Consider the following 19,356-nt stretch of genomic DNA (forward strand, 5'->3'; position numbering starts at 1 on the left):
TAATAACACACACACACACACACACACACACACACACACACACAACCCTATAATGGAATATTATAGTATATTATAATATTATACCATAGGAGATGAAAATATACCACAGAAGGAATATTACAATAATTTTGATCGTAATACAATAGGAGATGAAAAATACCATACAATGCCATGAGCTCACATCTTTTTTTACAGTCTATGCTCTAAATTCATTATTTAGTAGGCCTACCTCACACACTGTGAACCCCTAAAGGAATATTATGGTGATTTTTCATTGAGGCCACTTCAGGACCAGTTGTTATGAGAACAGTCTGCCATGTCAATAATCTAGGGAGTTTCAGAGGAAGCTCAATGGCTGGACAAGGAGCTGACCAAAGCAACTGTTAACTTCCGCCCGGCCCCATGTTTAGCCTACTAGCCCTGCCTTATATCCTCTGGCATGTAGCCTAATCCCCCAAATGAATTAGCAGGTTTAAACGTCACACTGCATGCACTCACATGACATGCAAACAATCCTGACATGCAGCTCAAGGGCGTGTTTTGTTTTTGTTTGTGTGCGGGCGTGTTTGATTTTAAATATAGGCCTACAGTAGGCTACATATTTGATACCTCCTCTGACAACAGACTTTATATTCAGGGCGGCCGTTTTGAATTTATGTAACACTGGGAAACTACCTGGAAGAGCAAGTAGGAGCCCAGGTATGACCTACTGTTGTGTGCCAAAATACACATCATATAAACGTTGGGAATCAAACAAACATTTATCATTTCACAGATTCCCCACTGAAAAACATATTGAAAATGAAAAATAGGTGAACAGATTTCAAGAAATAACTTATTTTAAGGAAATATATTTGGCCTATAGCTAGGCACTGGAATCTAGCCTCGGCAGCTAGCTAGTGCTAAATTCAAGCAGTTGTTGTTCCTGAGATTGCTAGCTAATTTGGTAAGTGTTAAGTCTATCTGAAGTCCTCGCTTGTGTTTTCAAGTAACATTAGTTTTATATATGGGAATCTTCTGGGTTGAGTCTCCCACCCCGAGTGTGACGTACGTTCAAAATGGCTGCCACAGGAATAAGGTCAGTAACTTCTTACTGTAAACAGTCAATGCTCTGGTCCTGTAGAGCTAGATGGGCAGAGAAGCTCACTAACACGACCAGCGTTAAGGGGTTCGGTTCCCTGCTAAAAATCTATACTATTCACACACACACAGTACTGAAAGGATCTTTAGATAAACGCATCCAACAAATGCCGTATGAGTTACATCATGTTGTGTCTGGTCCGTGCGCGCGTGGGCAGGAGAACCAGAACGATACGAACAGAGACAGAGAGAGAAAGAGAGAGAGAGAGGGAGTGAGAGAGAGAGAGTGGCGGTGAGAAGCAAAATCTGTCACATGGAGAGAGAGAGAGAGAGAGAGAGAGAGAGAGAGAGAGTGAGACAGATGCAGGGAGACACAAACACCAGACAATGACAGACACAGACGGACAGACACAAAACAAACAATAGCCGGCCCTCTGGTCAGCGACAGTCCCATTCAGCGCTCATCATCGGCTGAGGTGGGGAAGGGATCCTGCGCCCGGCTGGCCGTCCGTCTGGCTGTGATTTGCCGAAATTTGAGCGGGCAGATGAAGGGATGGATGGATGGATGGATAGATAGATGAGGGATAAGTGGTTGTGTATGGCAGGTAGATATATAAGCTGGATGGCTGGGTGTGAGGTGGAATGGATGGATGGATGGATTGTAAAGTAGCTGAATCAGATGGGCGAGGGATGGATGAATGAACACAAGGAGAGTTAGATAATTGGATAGCTGGATGGATAGAGGGGTAGATGGATGGGTGGATGGATGGAGAGATGCCTGGATGGCGGCTGAGGATTAGAGGGACAGCAGGCAGCATGCCATATGGTCCAGTCTAATCTGGGCTTGTGACATCATGGCTGATGAGCGGGGAGGCCCACCATCCGTTTCCGAGCCCTCGTTTCATTAGGGGTTTGTTTAGTGTCAGCCGTAAATAACAACAGTGGACCCAGACAGGCCAGATAAACAAGACGTGTATTCAACTGTCTCTTTTCCCTCTCAAGCTCTCTCTCTCTCTTTCTCTCTCTCTGTTTCTCTATCCCTCCTCCTGTCATATCCTCTCCTGCCCCAGCTCTCTTTGTCTCTATCCCTCCCTCCCTTCCTCCCTCCCCTCACTCCCTCGCTCTCTTCCTCTTTCATGCGTTTTGAGCCCATACGTATCTCTCTAACAGGATTGCTTCGGTGTATTCATGGCTCCATGGTATAGCTAATATGTTTAGGAAGCCGGCGGGGCGAGCTCTAAAGCCAGCCGCAGTCTCCTGTAGTCAGCTCGTCGGCTATTAGGACCCTGTTGTGTCGACTGTGACTGCGTCTAATGTTTTCAACAAAGTGTGTCAGCTGCACGGCCGCGTGTGGTGCGGCACTCCGGTCAGAAGTGCAAGGGGTCAAGCTTGTATTTCTGTAAAATGCTTTGTGTTCTCATGATGAAAATCAGTTAGATCCCATCAATTTACGTAACATACCAAGAGACCCAGTGATCGGAGAAGTGATGGAGGGTAAAACTAACTCGATTCACCCATCTTTTGACATGGAATAGGGCCTTTTTGAGATGTTACCAACACATAAAATCTGAGATAAAGATAGAGAGAGAGATAATCTTTAGTTATGTGTCACTCCTCAACGTACAGATCAAACAGAGTAAAGTGCATTTACAATAAACACATTAACCCATTAATGTCAGGAAAAAGGGTTTTTTCGACCACTCAGAGTTATGAGACACAAGCTAAAAATAAATATGCATAAAAATACTACATCTGATGTAGCTGTTTAGGGTGAGCACTTAAATAGGGGCGGGGGGGGTTGAGAGTGGGCATGTCACTGGTGTTATCAATACAACCTTCAATACCAGATGTTTCACTGAATTAGACCCACAACACCTTTAGAAGGGTCAACAGTGAGTCCTGCAGTCCCAGAATCTCATCTACACTACACCTGCACCACCCAGGCTCAGGCATCTACCTTAAGACTTACACCTAATCCACAACATCGTGCCCAATAGTTTCCGACCTTACCACTGATCTAATCAACATAAGATGAGGTGAGCTTTATTGATCGCCAAGGGGAAACTGGGTGAACAACAACAACAGCAGGCGGGACAGAAGGTTTGATTCCCCCATTCATACCTGTCAAAGTGTCTTTGAGCAAGATATTTAACGCGATAATTTCCGCCATGGAGGATTAAAGGAAGAATCCATCCTTGGAGACTCTCATACTGTTAGATATCATCAATTTATGATGTTCGATACATTCCAGGAGTTGATTTAAGTGTTGCAATTTACTGTTTTGGTGTAAACACTTTCCCTCCTGACCCGTGCCTCTTACTCAAAACGCAACATGTCTTGTGGCTGCATTGCATTCTGGTCTATTGAGGCTACTGTAGGTGGAGAAATTGGTCTCTCTGCTTCTTCTTCGATGGATTTCTCCCTGTATGATTGATGAACGTTGGTGCAAAGTGGTAAGTCTAGAAAGAAGCTCTTGCTCTTTGATTCTGACAGACTGACACCAAAGTCTGACGTTTACTGTTGATGTTTTAGATAAAAATTCATTGTAGCTGCGTTGGAAATATCTCAACATGAGGTCACATTATCTACTTTTGGCCAGTTATCCACAGGAATAAGAAAAACACACCACCAAACAACAAAATAGGCCAAGAAATGCAAGATACATTGCTGCAGAGCATACTACATCTTAATAAACTAGTCCCCTTGAAAAAATTTAAAGCCATGTTAAAAGTCCATGTAACTGAGAAATGCAACTGCCTTAACTGAGCTGGATATAGTCTCTTCCTTGTGTGTTTGATGTTTGTACTCCCTATCTGTTGTGTTTTATTTCTATTTAAACTGTAACTGGTGTGCTGTCTTGGCCAGGTCTCCCTCGGAAAAGAAATTTCAATCTCAAGTGGACTTCCTGGTTAAATAAAGGTTAAATAAATAAATAAAATAAATTGCCAATAGCTGTTTTAGGCTGGATCTTTCCTTCAGTGAAGTATATAAAAGAAACAAGAAGCAAAAGTAATCGCTGGCTTACTGGCTGGCTGGCTGTTTGCCTTACAGTGATCACTGGAGTTCATAGTGTATTATCTTTATGCTGCATGTAACTGCTGTCACTCTACTCAGGCCAACACTTCTCTTTTTTTTTCACACCAGACAATAACTGCTGGCAGGCTGCGTTAGCGCGGTATGTCAGCGCGTCAAGTGACTTCCTGTCCAGAAAGGCCCTGTTTCCATGTGATTTAAAAAAAGAACAAACATACAATGGGCCACCTTCGCTGGGATGCGCCCCCTCCCCACCCCCCTCGCCCCCGCCCCTCCCACCCCGGCAACACAGGTGCTTCCTGGTTTGCTGACGGAGCCACCAGATGCCTGCGGTACGATGCTGTTTCCCAATAAGGCCCACATTACTCATCTCCACGCACCTCAGCTGACCACTGAGGACAGCAGGTTGGAATTCCAGTTGGTTACCGAAAGTGACTCAAAGCAGGCTTTCACTTCGGTGGAACGTTTATAGTTTTGAGTGCTTTCTCTCCTCACAGGGGTTCACTGGAAGTCAGCAGTGTTTATTGGCAGTGATGTCACTAATGGGTGTTTGTTTTCCTGAAAATGTATTGACAAGTAAACCACCGTGTAAACTGGGGTTGTGGTGTAAACTGGTAAATGTGTTTCTCTGCTCTGAGATCCTTTTATTGAGAAAACATTATGCCCATTTGCAATTATGGATAAGAAAAAAAAACCTGGATGCTGCTACTGAATACACACACACTCCATGTGGAACACGTTGTTGTTGGCAGACAGATAACACTGTCATGCTGGGCCAAGCCTACTGAAAAACAAGAACTTGATACCAAAGTGAAATCCAACTTTAATTCCACTCCTTCTAAAGTGATTTATCTCTGTTGAATAGAAACTGAGCATTTTAAATGAAAAGAATACGGGACAGTAACCTAGAAGTTAGAGCAGCAGGACTGTTCCCTCTTTTTCATTGTGAAATACTGAATCATTTTCAGACTTCAAGCCTCCTCTGATTGTCAAATAAAACCTGGAACCTGCAAAGGGAAAATCATTCTCTGGTTGGACTGTCTTTACCAGGGGGTCGCGTAGTTTGCATAGTTCGTTTTAAGGGGTCACAAGCCGAAAAGGTTGAGAACCACCGTCTTGGACTGCATCTTCTGAGATACATGAAAAAAAATAAAGCATTATCTTGTACATATGGACTTCTCTGCCGCATATTTCTGATGTTTACAGCTGTCTATGCATTGTTTAAATATGACATCATGTATTTACTGCTTGGTCTAAAACTGGGCTGTACATAGCCAAAAAAGATCCTGCTTTATGAGCTTAATGCAAGGTTGAAATGACATCTTGGTTCAAATGTCCAGGCTGGCAGGGAATATACTGTACAGCATGCGTTCAGTCACATAAACGCCCCATGGCACACAGGCATTGTTGACCATGTGGGTTTCTCAATAATAGCGTTACTAAGCTTTTGAAGGAATGCCGATGGTATGTGCTCACATGGTGCTGCTTGTTTATGCAGTTTATGATCAGTGACAGCCAGCAAACAGAGTCAGGGCTGTGAGTAACCAAACACTCACTTCACATCACAACCAATCAAACTGTGGCTGACAAATCAAATATGAAATAGGAATGTTTGGCTTGCTTGAGTTCAAGTCAGGATATGATGCCCCAGATGACACATGCTGAACACACACACACACACACACACATACTCGCACACACACACACACACACACATACACACGCACGCACACACACACACACACACACTTCAGAGGCTTGACTCACCCCTGATTCCACCCACTGCTCACCCTCATGTCATAACCCTTCCAGGCAGGCTGAGCTCTTAGGCAAGACATTGAGAGACAGAGAGAGAGAGAGAGAGAGAGAGAGAGAGAGAGATTGTGTGTGGAGGGGAAGAGATAGGGGAAGAGAGAGAGAGAGAGAGAGAGAGAGACAGAGAAAACTACGTATATGGATGTAGAGAAGTTGAAACCGATGAAACAGAAGGAAGAAAAACACATTAGAGCTCGCAGACAGAGCTCACCTTTTCCGTGCCCCTGGTTATTATGCAGGAAAAAAAAAAGTCACTCCGGGTGAAATTTGAATCGAGTAAAAATAGCGGAGGCCTCAGGTGGCGACAAATTTGGCCTGCTCTGTTTGCTCTGCAGGGTGAGATTGCTGTGGGATTTCACCGTGGAGCTTGTGGTGCCGTCATGCTGCTCTGTGACGTGAATAATATACAGAAAACAAAAAAAAAAAACACTCAACTTTCTTCTTCAGCCATTTTGTCTTTTCGTGTCCAGATGTAACAACAAAACACACAACATATCTGCCTATCAAGCCGCCATTAGTCCAGGAAAAGCACCAACGCAGAATTACATACTGTACTGTACTGTGGATCACAGGCATCGTGACCTGCTGGCTATCAAATTCAGTTTTCTGTTACATCACCACACGGCCATCTTGGCAGGAAAATAACAGGTGATTGTAAGAAATTGGCAGGCGATTATAATCAAATGACAAACACAGCCAATGAGCTGTGTGTGTATGGTAAAGCACCATATTGGTAGGAAATGCATGTGGCTTCATGGGAATACTATGAATGGGAGATGTACTGTATGTATGTATTGTAAGTATGTAAATCTGTGAAAGGTATCATGAATTCAAATGGAAGATGGAAATTGTAGATGGACAACACACGCAACAACAAACAAACATCAATTCATGTTTGTTTTTTTACCTTTATTTTCTTTTAAGATTATTTTTATACCTTTATTACATAGTTCAAAGCAGAGAGAAACAGGAAAAAATGGGAGAGAGAGGGGGATGACATGTGACAAAGGTCCTGGGTTGGATTTGAACCCAGGACATCGCCTTTTTTTACTTTTATTTATCCAGGGAAAGTTGATTGAACATGCTCTTTTCCCCCCTGCTTCACGTTCATACAATTCCACACACTTACACCTGGGACCTTCCCAGTTCAAACACACAGTCTTCTACTGGTGGCCACTTCCCCAGATTCGTCCACCCGGTGTGGGATTCAAACCAGCAACCTCTAACCTCCAGCCCACCACTCCCTACTCTAATGTGATGACAGGAACAATGCTTAGGCAACAGTTTGGGCACTGTTTCCCATCAGAGTTGCATCCTGTTGTTAATTATATTGAAGGGGGGATAGAACTTGTCTCCTCCTACATAAGTCTCTGCTCCCAAGACACATTTTCACAAAAGTGATGAGTAAGCTAGCTAATTAGAGCAGAGATCTGACAGAAACATGTATTAAAGAGGTAATATATCACCATGTGAAATACTGTATAGTAACACTGCTTTGTCATGTGCTTTTTTTGGCGTGAGAACGAGGCTTTTTAGCCTTCGTAGCTGAAATGCCGGTCGCTCACTCGTGGCGCCGTCCTCCATCGTTGAGCCGTTGAAAATGAGTAGGCGGTGGTGGGTGGGGAGTTTTTGTTACGAAACAGAGTCCGAGTCGGAAAGCGAGTTTTGAAAGCCGGAAATCTCAGCACCTGGTGAAGTAATGGATGAGTCATTAGTATTGATCAGCAACCCTATCAACCCTCGGAAGATTATTCATTATTCGTTTTGTGTTATGATGGGACAGTAGAAAAATTACTTACTTACTTCATCACACAGAAACAAAAGCAAGGCAGTAAATGTGAGCTTTAATTGTTAAATATTTGACAGGAAATAAAAAAAAAAGCTGTGTGAGAGACTAACACTGATGGAAGTATCCTTGTCTCTCGCATCTCCCCACTCCTTATCTCTCACCAAGGGAAAATTGTGATTTTTCTTCTGCGTATATTTCATATCTCTGCGCTCTCACACACCGCAGAGATCGTGGCGTTACAGATGTAGCTCTTTTTTTTTTTTTTTTTTTTTTGCTTAATCAGTTCACACGGCCTCTTCGTCTTGCAGTAAGGACGCAGGGGGAAACTCAGATAGAACATCTGAGCAGAAACGCAACTGCAGCGGAGTCTCAAGGCCTCGCCGATTAATCAACTTGAGAGTACGAACCCGAGCTGATAGCTATTGGAAACAGTCACCCTTCTGTCTGCCTGCTCTGCACTATTCTAACATATCCTCAGCAATATATAAAACAATAACTCTGCAGAGCCATGCCCACCCCTCTGGCTTTGCTCTCTTAATGCCTATGAATATATATGTCACTGCACTGTTTATGTATCTTAATTTCCGCAGAGTGCAGTGGGTCACACAAGAGTACGCGGAAGGAAGCCGGAGGATGAAAACACACAGCGGCAGGATTGAATACTCGCCGGGTTTTTTTTTCGCCTCTCCGAGGGTCTTAATGTTACTTTGAGGAGGCAATAAATATCATTTTAAGCCTCTGGCAGTGAGTCAGCCATTGGATCATCAACTTCAGAGCCCTGCAGAATAATCCCAGCATGCACTGTGCCTGCCTGTGTACATCAGGCTCGTCTGCAGAAAGAAAGGAAAAAGTTTCCCGGTTGCACAAAATGCAAAGAGGTTGGGGGGAGCGTGAAAGCTTTTAAGAACATGGCTACTGTGGAGAGCTCATTCCAGTCTCAGTGTTGGCCTTTAATCATGCTCGAATTTCTGAGATACATGGTCGCAGAATACACTAATACTGAGTAATGGAAACAGTAGCGAAGAAATAGTACGAGGGAGTTATTGATTGGCGGTCTTTGACAAAGGATTACACTATTTGTTGCTGTGATGCTGAAGGCTTTCAGTAAGTCATAAGGTTGGATGACTGGTTTCAAAGAGCTTTGGAAAGCTTTCAGAAAGAGTGTGAGTCGGTACTTAGGCGCATTATTTTCTTCTTTCACATATTTAGTGTCTTTGTATGGCTTTGTCACCTAAGAACCTAACTCTGCAGTCAAAAGCCATAAAAATGACATACAGCCAAAACAGCCTTCAACTTCTCCTGAGCATTTCCTGACGACTGGCAGGCCGGCCTTTGTTGTTGAAGGAAGTGCGTTCCCTCGCAAGCTCGAAAACATTCCTGCAAACAATAAGATGTTTGTGTTTGCAGCTGTGTGTAAGTTTCAAATGTGAAAGTGTACAAGCAGCGAGCGCTGTATGGGCTGTAATTGAAGACATCAGACGAAGAAGCAGCTTGAGAACTATTAAAACCGCTGATATTCCTTCAGTTGCAGGTCACATTATTACGCAGCCTCTCGTGGTTTTTCATGATGAATTAACTAGAATCAGTTGAATCAGCAGGTACAATGAATGTACAGGAATTGGTATTTGTCATATTGGTGCAGAAACTTCTTGACCGCTTACAGTTATTTCAGAGATTAAAGCAATTACACTTCAGAAAACTTAAAACAGACATGTGGCCCACCATCTGAATGGTTCAATTAGTACAGAGTCTGCGAGAAACTGAAAAATAATAGATGAGATGAAACTTTACTGGTCCCTGTGGGAATATTGTGTGATTGCAAAAACAAAGAATAAGATAGTAGATAAGAATAGAACAAACTGAACGCATTGAAGATAAGACAACAAATAATTACAACAAAAGAACATACTCAAGATAAAAGCAGCATCTTCATAATAATAATGAAACAACCATTTGCATGAGAAGGTTTTCACTTTATTGACAATCGACAGACATACAGGTTAGTATACAGTTTACAGCATAGAAAACCTATGAATGTTCAGCATATATGCAGGCTGTGTAAGTGTGCATTGATGGCTCTCTGCATTTTTTTAATTTACAGGTGTGAAACGTGCAAGTGCACATGATTCGCTGCTCACATTATCACGTATACAGATGGAAGACCGTAAGTACATAAATGTGTCCAGACATGCAAATGTGCATTGTTAGTTTCCCACATTCTCAGATCAGATTTACAGATGGGAGTTTGTTCCTCTCGGGAGTTGGGAATTCCTGGCTGCAAAGGAGCTGAGGGGTTTTTACCCCACATTTCCTGGTAACCCAAGCACACGATCTGAACACAATGGAGTTAGCGAGCGGCTGTGGTTCATCACGGAAACAAATAGCATTGTGACCTTCATGGGAAGCCATGTCAGAAATCCTCCCCCGCGCAGATGCACCCAGATAAGGGATTTTTATTAAACACCGGAACTTGGGAGTCACTCTTGCGCCTCCCCTCCCTCCCTCTCTCTCTCTCCTCTCTCTCTCTCCATCTCTCTCTCTCTCCATCTCTCTCTCCATCTCTCTCTCTCATCCCCTGTTGTCCAGCCTGGATCCCCCCCTCTCTCCTCCTCTCTCATCACCTGTGTGGGAGGCACAAAGCCAAATCCACTCAGCTGGAATTAAACTCACTGGGACCGTACAGACTGCACCGCTCCTCTTTAATCACACACAACACACACACACACACACACATAAAAACACACACACACACACACACACACATACTGTACATTCACACAGACACAGAGGCTCTCCCACTCAGTGGATGGAAAGACAGAGTGAGGGATGGAAAGATGTAATAGAGAGGAGTGCTGGGGGAGGCGGGCGATTGGGGAGCGACCACGTCATAGGAAGCGGGTTTAGAGGCATAAACACACACACACACACACACACACACACACACACACGCACGAACAAGGAAAACACAGACTGTCCACACACACACTCTGTCATCATGAGGAGCAGGTGTCTGAGAAATATGGAAAAAGGGATTTGTAGTGGGGATTGTCGTGATGCCGGAAATGCAGAGATGATTGCTGGGTAACACCTACAACACCATCGCCCCTCTGCTGACAGCTGCTGCTCCACACCTCCACTATTTAAAGGAAAAAAACCACCATCACATGCTCCTACACTATTACATACTGTATAATCTATATATAATCAATCTATGGTCTATTCAATGCATTCCAGGAGTTCTTTTGTGATGAAGGGTTGTAATTTACTGTTTCGGTGAACCCACTTTCCCTCAGCCTACTTCTGCTTCAGTTAGAGACTTTCTACACACAGAAAAATAAAGGTACGAACTGGAACCAAAAATGGTTCTTAATTCGGAGTGATGCCATAAAATAACCATTTCTGGTTCCACAGAGAACCTAGGTCCTTTAAAGCAGTGATTCTCAACCTTTTTCATATCAAGGACCCCTAATTTAGTCCACATTAGGGCCACGGACCCCCATTTAATGAGATTTTGGACCCAAATCTGAGAATATTTTTATTGTTAGATATGATTTTGTCAGAATTCCAAGACTATATGTATTGTAGGTAGAGAAATAACAGTGAAACTAAAATAGTCATTCTTCTACACTTTCTAATCACTCTTAACTTCTTGTAAATGGAATAATGGAATAATGGTGAAGTTTAACCCAATTCCATCAGTTTGCTGGGGACCCCCTGGAACCCCGTCAAGGACCCCTGGTGGTCCCCGGCCCCCACGTTGAGAAACACTGCTTTAAAGAACCATTTCTGCACTCCTTTGCTTAGACACCTGCATTGTGCTTGCCTAAAAAGATCCCGCCTAACATGCAAAAGTACCACACACACTATCTCTGATTGTGGCTGCACTCCTTATTCAAAACACAACGTGTCTTCTTGCTGCATTGCATTCTGGTCTAATGAGGCTGCTGTCGGTGGAGAAATTGGTCTCTCTTCTTCTTCTACGATGGATTTCTCCCTGTGTGATTGTTGAACATCGATGCCAAATGATGAGAAAGAAACCTTTGCTCTTTGATTCTGAGGAACTGACACCAAAACCTGACATTTATTGTGCAGTGAAACCTGCCTCACCCTGCCTTAAGGCTGCCAAACCACCCAAAATAATCTGGGTTTCGAGGGAGAGTTTTAATGTCCCTTGGTCTAAATGCTGCTTCAGAGGATTTTCCATCCTGACAAGAACAACATGCTGTGGCAAACACTGAATCTTTGCCATTACAAATGTCCAGTAAAATATATTTAATATCAAAATATATTGGTATCGGCCTTCAAAAATCCATATCGATCAAACTCTACTCCTTACAACCCACTACATTTGCAGCATGAAACATTAGGCTACTCGATAAACCATTTGCACGGTGTTGCGAAAACTTTAATTAATCGAGACTTCGCTAATAGAGAGGACAACTCACGCTCAGACGGGGGAAGCCGCATTTAAATGTCACAGTCCAAATCACAGCAGCAGCTCCTTACATGGATCTGCCAGGAGCCTCTCTCTCTCTCTCTCTCTCTCTCTCTCTCTCTCTCTCTGATCACAAACTATTTCCATATTGCATAATGCACAATGACAGATCATCAGTGGGCGAGCAAGGAATGTGTAATGCCATCGTCAAGGACTAGCCCTCCCCATGCACACACACACACAAACACACACACACACACACACAGATATTTATATCTATACATATGCAGGCCGACGTCTTCATCTATCAAAATTAGCACTGTGGTTTGTCTTTGAATGAGGTTTAAAGGTGCGATGCAGTGCGTTGCAGGTGTTTGCGGCTTTAGCTGGAAGTCAGACAGACAGTCACTCGGTTTGTGACATTTCCTCTCTCTATACCGTTCTCTAACAATCTCTCAGAGGAGCCGAGGCAGGGGCCGGGCTGGTGACTCATACCGTCTCTGTCTCCGTCTAACTTCCCCCAATCAGAGAGGGAGGGGAGGGAGGAAGGGGGGGGGGGGGAAGCTTGTGGGAGGTTTGACTCTCAGTCTTTTTTTTTCTTTTCCCCCTACTGGGCATGACTCCCCAGGCTGCCACCTCAACCAACCGACTGGGGGTGGGGGACATGAAGGTGACACGTCCCCTATAGCTTGAGGCATCCACCCCCCCACCCCCCACCCCTCCCTCCTCCTCTCTCTCTCTCTCTCTCTCACCTTCCCTTCCTCCTCCCCACGGTGCTATCACAGAGAGAGAGAGAGAGAGAGAGAGAGAGGATAATTTTAGCTAACCCACTGCCTTGATTATGAGGAACCGCTGCTTCTTGATAAGGGCTGGCCCAGGAGGGGAGTGGGGGGATGGCGGCGGGGGGGTGGGGGAGTGTGTGTGTGTGTGTGTGTGTGTGTGTGTGTGTGTCAGACAATCAGCGACGCCAGAATCCAGGCTGTGCTCAAGTGGACGCATCCTACGCAAGGAGGAAATTGTCAATTCGGGAGGTTGGGTAAGAGGGGGGGTGGGGGTGGGATGGTGTGTGTGTGTGTGTGTGTGGGGGGGGGTGGCGACAGCAAGAAGCTCCTTTTCGTCCGCCGCCTCCTTTTCATCTTTGTTTTTTTTTCCAGATGACTTTCTATTCCTCGGGTTTTTTCCTTGTCAGTATGTCACCCGCCGCTTCTCTAAACACGTTGATGCTGATAAATTGCCAAAATCTAATTTCCTAAGTTTCTATGTTTTGTGAAACACGGCCAGGGGAGAAACGATAACATCTGTTGTTATGATGGGACTGAAGAGCAAATTACAGGGGCAGGACTATGGATCTGTCTCCTTCTGTCCATTCAGTTGTTTGTTTGTTCCTCACGTGTGATATCTTACACACTGCCGATGGTAATTTGACAAAACCCAGGCGAACGATGCATCTCACCGCTGCGTTTTTTGACATTTTCAAAATTACACATTACAGTTTGTCCTAAGGGAATGAAGTTGCGAATAGATGGATGAATTTTTGCTTACATTTTAGAAAGTGACACATGGACTTTTGCTGCATATAACAATGAGAACAGAACCAACATGGCGTAGTTTGAAATGAAGTCGACTCCAGTAAATTCTTATGAATGACTGAATCATGTGAGGATGAGCAGACTGTGTGTTCGGTGCACAGTAACCAAAACAAACCTCAGTTGGGCTGATCTCTCTCTACTTAGATACTGACCTGATTCTGCCTTGACTGGTGACAAAGAGCAGGTGTTGGAAGTGTTGGCCTGATTCAATGAAACATGTGATGAGAATTTCCCACCTGAACAATCCCAGTGACACACTATGTTTCCTTTAATCGTGTTGGGAATGTCTTGAGATACCAACAGGCGGGGAGGTTTTGCTCCAAAACAGTCTGGGCCGGAAAGTGAGATTTGAAATCCAGAGATCTCAGTATCTAAGTAATCGTTGAGTCATCAGCATTGATCAACAAGCCTATCAAACCAATGGTCATTTTTGTGGCATGGGGGGCGGTAAAAATACATACTTTTTGCCCCTTTAAAACATAAACAAACCTTTTAAAAAAAAGACTGACGAGGGCGGTGGCGGTCTCCGGTCACGTAATCGCGGCCCCGCTTAGTGACTCATGGATTTGTTGAGGTAGGTGAGAAGGGGACGGAGGGGGGAAGAGTAGGGGGGGGGGGTTAGGTGGTGAGCGGGGCAGAGGCGGATACACATTTGTGTATTGTTACGCCACTAAGCTGCTGTGCTGTCATCAGTGAGAAAAAAAACATTAATCCTCCAGAATCCTGCGGGGGCTGGAGGGGGCAGACTCATATGGGTCAGAGAAGCCGGGACTGAAGGAAGGGAGAGGTGTGTGTGTGCATATATGTGTAAATGTGTGTGTGTATGTGTGGTCCAGTGCATCCTTTACACACTAAAGTTGAAGATAATGCTTAAAATAGAAACCTGTTACGATGAAGGAAACCATTGATTCTGGTTCTTGTCTCGGAGCAGTGTTGCTTCCGAAAGCCGCACGCATCAGTGGGTTAACGAGAAGATAATTGCCCAAAAAATTGAGTAGGTGGACCGAGGGAGCCGAAAGACCGAACTGTTCATCAGGAGAGGAAACGTTTAATCATTTAAACAGAGAGCAGGAGACAGAGGGAGGACGAACAGAGAGACAGCAGACAGAGAGAGCGGCCCTTTCGACCCGTCGTTTATGACAGATATTGAGATGGTGATCAAAAACGCCCAGGATGACTCACTCTGCTGAGACATAAATTACAATCCTGAGTCACTGAGAGAGAAACGATGAGCAACAACAGCCTATCAGAGACTATAGAGAGGGCCCACACACACATACACACACACATATACGTAGAGAGAGGGGGAGAGAATCAGAGTCACAAAGAATACCTCCAGGGAATCCCTTTACACAGTCATTTCCTTTTTTGTTGGCAGTCCCCCCTCCCCCCTCCTCCACTGCCACCGCTTCTTCATTGAGACAGACAGCAGGGACTAGCAGCACAATGAGTCCAGAGATAGGAGACTTTTAAAGGAAAAATCCACCGTAACACACTTTACCTCTGTTCCAAAACAGCTATTGTTGATGTACTCTGCATTTCTGGGTTCATTTAGCTGTTTGGTGGTGTGTTTTTTTCTTATTTTTCTTTAGACAATGTGACGTCACGTTTCTAGTGCAGCTACAATGGAGTTTGATAGCCGACACATTTTTCAACCGTCTAAAACATCGATAGTTAACGTCAGGTTTTGGTGTCAGTCCCTCAGAATCAACAATCATACAGGGAGAAATCCATCGTAGAAGAGGAAGAGAGACCGATTTCTCCACCGACAGCAGCCTCAATAGACCAGAATGCATTGCAGCCACAAGACTTGAGTGACGGGGCGTGATTTTTGCTTTTCCTCGACTGAAAAACCTCCCTTTCTTAGCTCTTACTGTGCCATTGCTATCGCTCTCTCCGCCTACAGTTACTGAATGCGACAAGTTCAGGCCCTGTTCTCTCTGGAATGTTGAAAGGCATTCTGGGAAACATAGGAAACCACTAAATGAAGCAGAAGGAGACGAGGCAGGTTGAGGGAAAGTGGCTACACCAAAAAACTGTTCATCGCAAAATAACTGTCAGTATCTGAGGGTGGATTTTTCCGTTAACCATCACTGGGATCACTTTGTTTTTTCCAGTAATACCATAAAACTTCAATTAAAAGCCGAGTCCCAATTAAACACCGAGTCCCTTTTACTGGCCGAAGCAAATAAAAGCCCGGGCTATTAATTGAAGTTTTACGGTATCCCAGTGTTATTTCTTATGTTCTATGCACATACATTCAGTTTCGTCCTGTTCTTCCTCTTCCTCTTCTTGTAGTCATTATCATCATGCCATCTCCCTCTGACACTTTTTTGGGGTGGTGGTGTCACATGATGGTGTGAATAATAACTGCTCTTGAACCTGTCACTCTGAGTCACGTATTCGGGGCTCAATCAATAAGCAGCATCAAAATAACTTGTCAGCTGCAGCAGCGCTAACAGGGTGGGGACCGAACACCAGCTTTCCACCAAACGCCGCTAAATTTTAATTGGTTCGTTTTTTCGGGCTCTACCAGCCACTTAGGCAGGGAGTAAATCATCATCTTGTGTTTGTTTTCCTGCTGTAAAAAATCAATTTGGCCGGTAAAAAGGTACAAAACAAGTTAATTTCCTGCGTAAAAAAAAAAAACGTAATTTCCTGTCCTGTCTTGAATGTCAGGCCAGTGAGGAGCACTAATGGCCATTTAATCTACCTCTGCTCTTGACGGAGCGTTTCTAGTCTGCGATTCCTCCCCCGATACGAGTGGAGGCAGATACGCTCTGAGCCAGGTTATCTCTGTCCCTTTGTTGTCTGAGTTTTACCGCCACGAACGTAAAAAAAAACAAAAAAAAAACCCCCACGGGTCTGGATACGAAAGGCTCCGCGGCGTCTGTTCATTAAGGAAGCGATCAATGCCCTGGAAACGAGCCCCTTCTACCTGAATTCAATCAGCGCTGAGGCTAAAGCCCGTTATCATGAAGAAGCTCCGGCACTGATGAAAGGAAGACGGAGGCGGGCAAGACCGTCTGAGGAGCCGGAGCCGGGGCCGGGCCGGGCCGGGCGGGGCGGGCCGCGACGTCACCGAGGCATTTCCCCCCTCTCCGTGGGATTCCTACAGAGGATCCACAGGGGGGGCTAGGAACCAGGTATCCCACAATTCTTTGTTGTGTTGACGCAGGAGGATTTCTCAGCATGGGGCCAGAGCTGCAGACAAATCACCTGATGGAAAATGTGACATCAACATCATCAAAATGTCTGCAAGCAGGGTGGGGGAGGGGCTGCTTTTAAGAGTGTATTCCTTTACAGTTACTAATTACCTTTGATTGATTGATTGATTTTATTTGACAGATTTTAAAGTGCACATAGGTTTGAAGGCCCTTAGGCCACAACCGTACACATATAAAATTGTTGAGGAATTCAACACACAATAAAGTCAAGAAGACTTATTTGCATTGTGGTCCTCGTTGTAAAAAGCAATGGTCAACACAGGCAGGTCTTGGCAATGGATAAATCACTTAAGACATAAGTGATTCATGCATTGCCAAGACCTGCCAAGACCTTGTAATTAGTAATGTAATCCAAGGCATTACCCAAACTCAGTAATGTATTCTGATTACTTTCAGTTACTCTCAGATTATTTTGCCATATCTGAGGTATAAAGGTTCTGTACAGATTCTTTTTAAAAAGTGAAAAATTTGTGAGTTCAGGATATTTATTTCAGGTTTGCACAGACAGATTTTCCTCTGTGTCACATTGTATGATAACAATAAAACTGTATTTATATACGTAGCACTTTTCTAAAAAAACAGAGTTTACAAAGAACTTTACAGAGCTTTACAGAGAAAATAGAAAAAAAACAGACAGAAAGTACAGTCAGTTAAAAGCGAAACCGTAAACAGCTGCAACTGTTTAAAAGGCCTTCTGTGTTTCTCGCTCTTACTTAAGATTTCCCATAAGTAATCCTCTGATTTCACAAGTAGCCTATTATTTTTTAACACAATACATAACATAACACAACACAGTTAATTTTTTTTATATTTGGCCTACATAATGCTGTTACTAGTATTCTGTTACTGCCCAGACCAAGTCTGCAAGTAATCTCAGGCAGCTAGTTTGACTCACAAATCGTCAATAAGTTTCAGCTTTATTCCACAGGGTTAGCAGGTAGTTTTGGGTTTTAGGGAAGTTTCAGATGTGGCTGAAAAACATCGACAGCCACGCTGATGCTTGACTCAGCTGCTAGTGTAAATTCCCTTCGGTAATCTCCCTAACTTTCCACCGGCCTGGTGCTTCAGGTGAGTCATCTCCCTTATCAGAACGGGACTTTATTTACATTCAAAAACATCCTCAGCCATCAGCCTCGACCTCTCATTGGTTACTGCTACTGGGGGAGGATGAGGTGTGATGGAGCGTCATTCTGCCTGATACCTACACACACACACACACACACACACACACACGCAGGAACACACTCACGTGAGCAGGTGCACACACACACACACACACACATAATTCTGAAAGTCAGGTCGACTGCAGGAGGTAATTAGAAGAATAAGCCTCCACACGCACCAGCTAGGAATAGCACGGTTGAAAGATCATTATTAACAAATTAATGAGTCAGAGGAGTGATGGAGTGACACCTTACACACTCTCACACACACACACACACACACACATATAATAGCAACACGTGCCCAGTGACAGCCTGATGCCTTAAAAGCTAATTAACTTGACTCTTGCGATCATCTTCCTAACTTGTTACACCAGTCTTTCATCCTAAAAACTTGATAAATGTCAACTCAAATAGTCGTCACTCTTCACTTGCACCCAACCCCCTCCCCATCTCCCCCCACCCCCTTCGCCTCCCCCCCCCCCCCCACCCCCCACCCCCCGCTGATTCCTCCAAAGTCAGCTTCACCTGCTGTGTGCTCCTTATCATTTGAGCCAGCCAATTCCACCTGACATCAAAATGCTAAAGTTAATTGGCTGTCTTCCCCCGCTTTGACTGGGCCCATCTGCATACGCCAGCAGCCCCCCCCCCCCACCACCTCCAGCTTTCATTTTGCCTTGCTGTGGGGGGTGAGGGGGGGGGTGAGTATAGGCATCACCCGATGAGTCACCGTAACCGCCGCGGCCCGCCTGCTGTTCACACTCACTCTTATTAGCAGCTGCCGTCGTCAGCGCGGTGATGACGCCGCTGACCTCAGTGGCGTCGAGCGTCTGAGGTCACGCTTCGATCCCACTGAGCCGATCGCTGCGTTTTCAGCGTGATTTCGGAGCAGTGGCGGCCGTTTCCCCGGCTGACTGGGAGGGGCCGGGTGAGAACGTGGTGGAACTGAGATGATGCTGTGTGAAGGAAAGAGGAAGGTTAAAGGGAGCAGTATACGCACAGGCTGTGTTAAACATCTTCCTCTACGACCGAGTGTAAACTTGACTTAAATTAAACCCAAGATGAAAACTAGGAGTTGAAAAACACTGACATGAACTGAAATAAAAACTGTTTCACACAAATAAACTGAAACTGAAAAAAACTATCTTGAATATTTGCAAAACTAAAATAAACACAAGTTTTATGGGCTGTTGTGTCCCTGTAACGTTTTTTTCTTTGTCAGACT

The sequence above is a fragment of the Centroberyx affinis genome, unplaced genomic scaffold (assembly GCF_046629955.1).
Source record: "Centroberyx affinis isolate AG114_WGS23_722 - 3 ecotype Tasmania unplaced genomic scaffold, CSIRO-AGI_Caff_v1 ptg001399l_1, whole genome shotgun sequence".
Taxonomy (NCBI): domain Eukaryota; kingdom Metazoa; phylum Chordata; class Actinopteri; order Beryciformes; family Berycidae; genus Centroberyx; species Centroberyx affinis.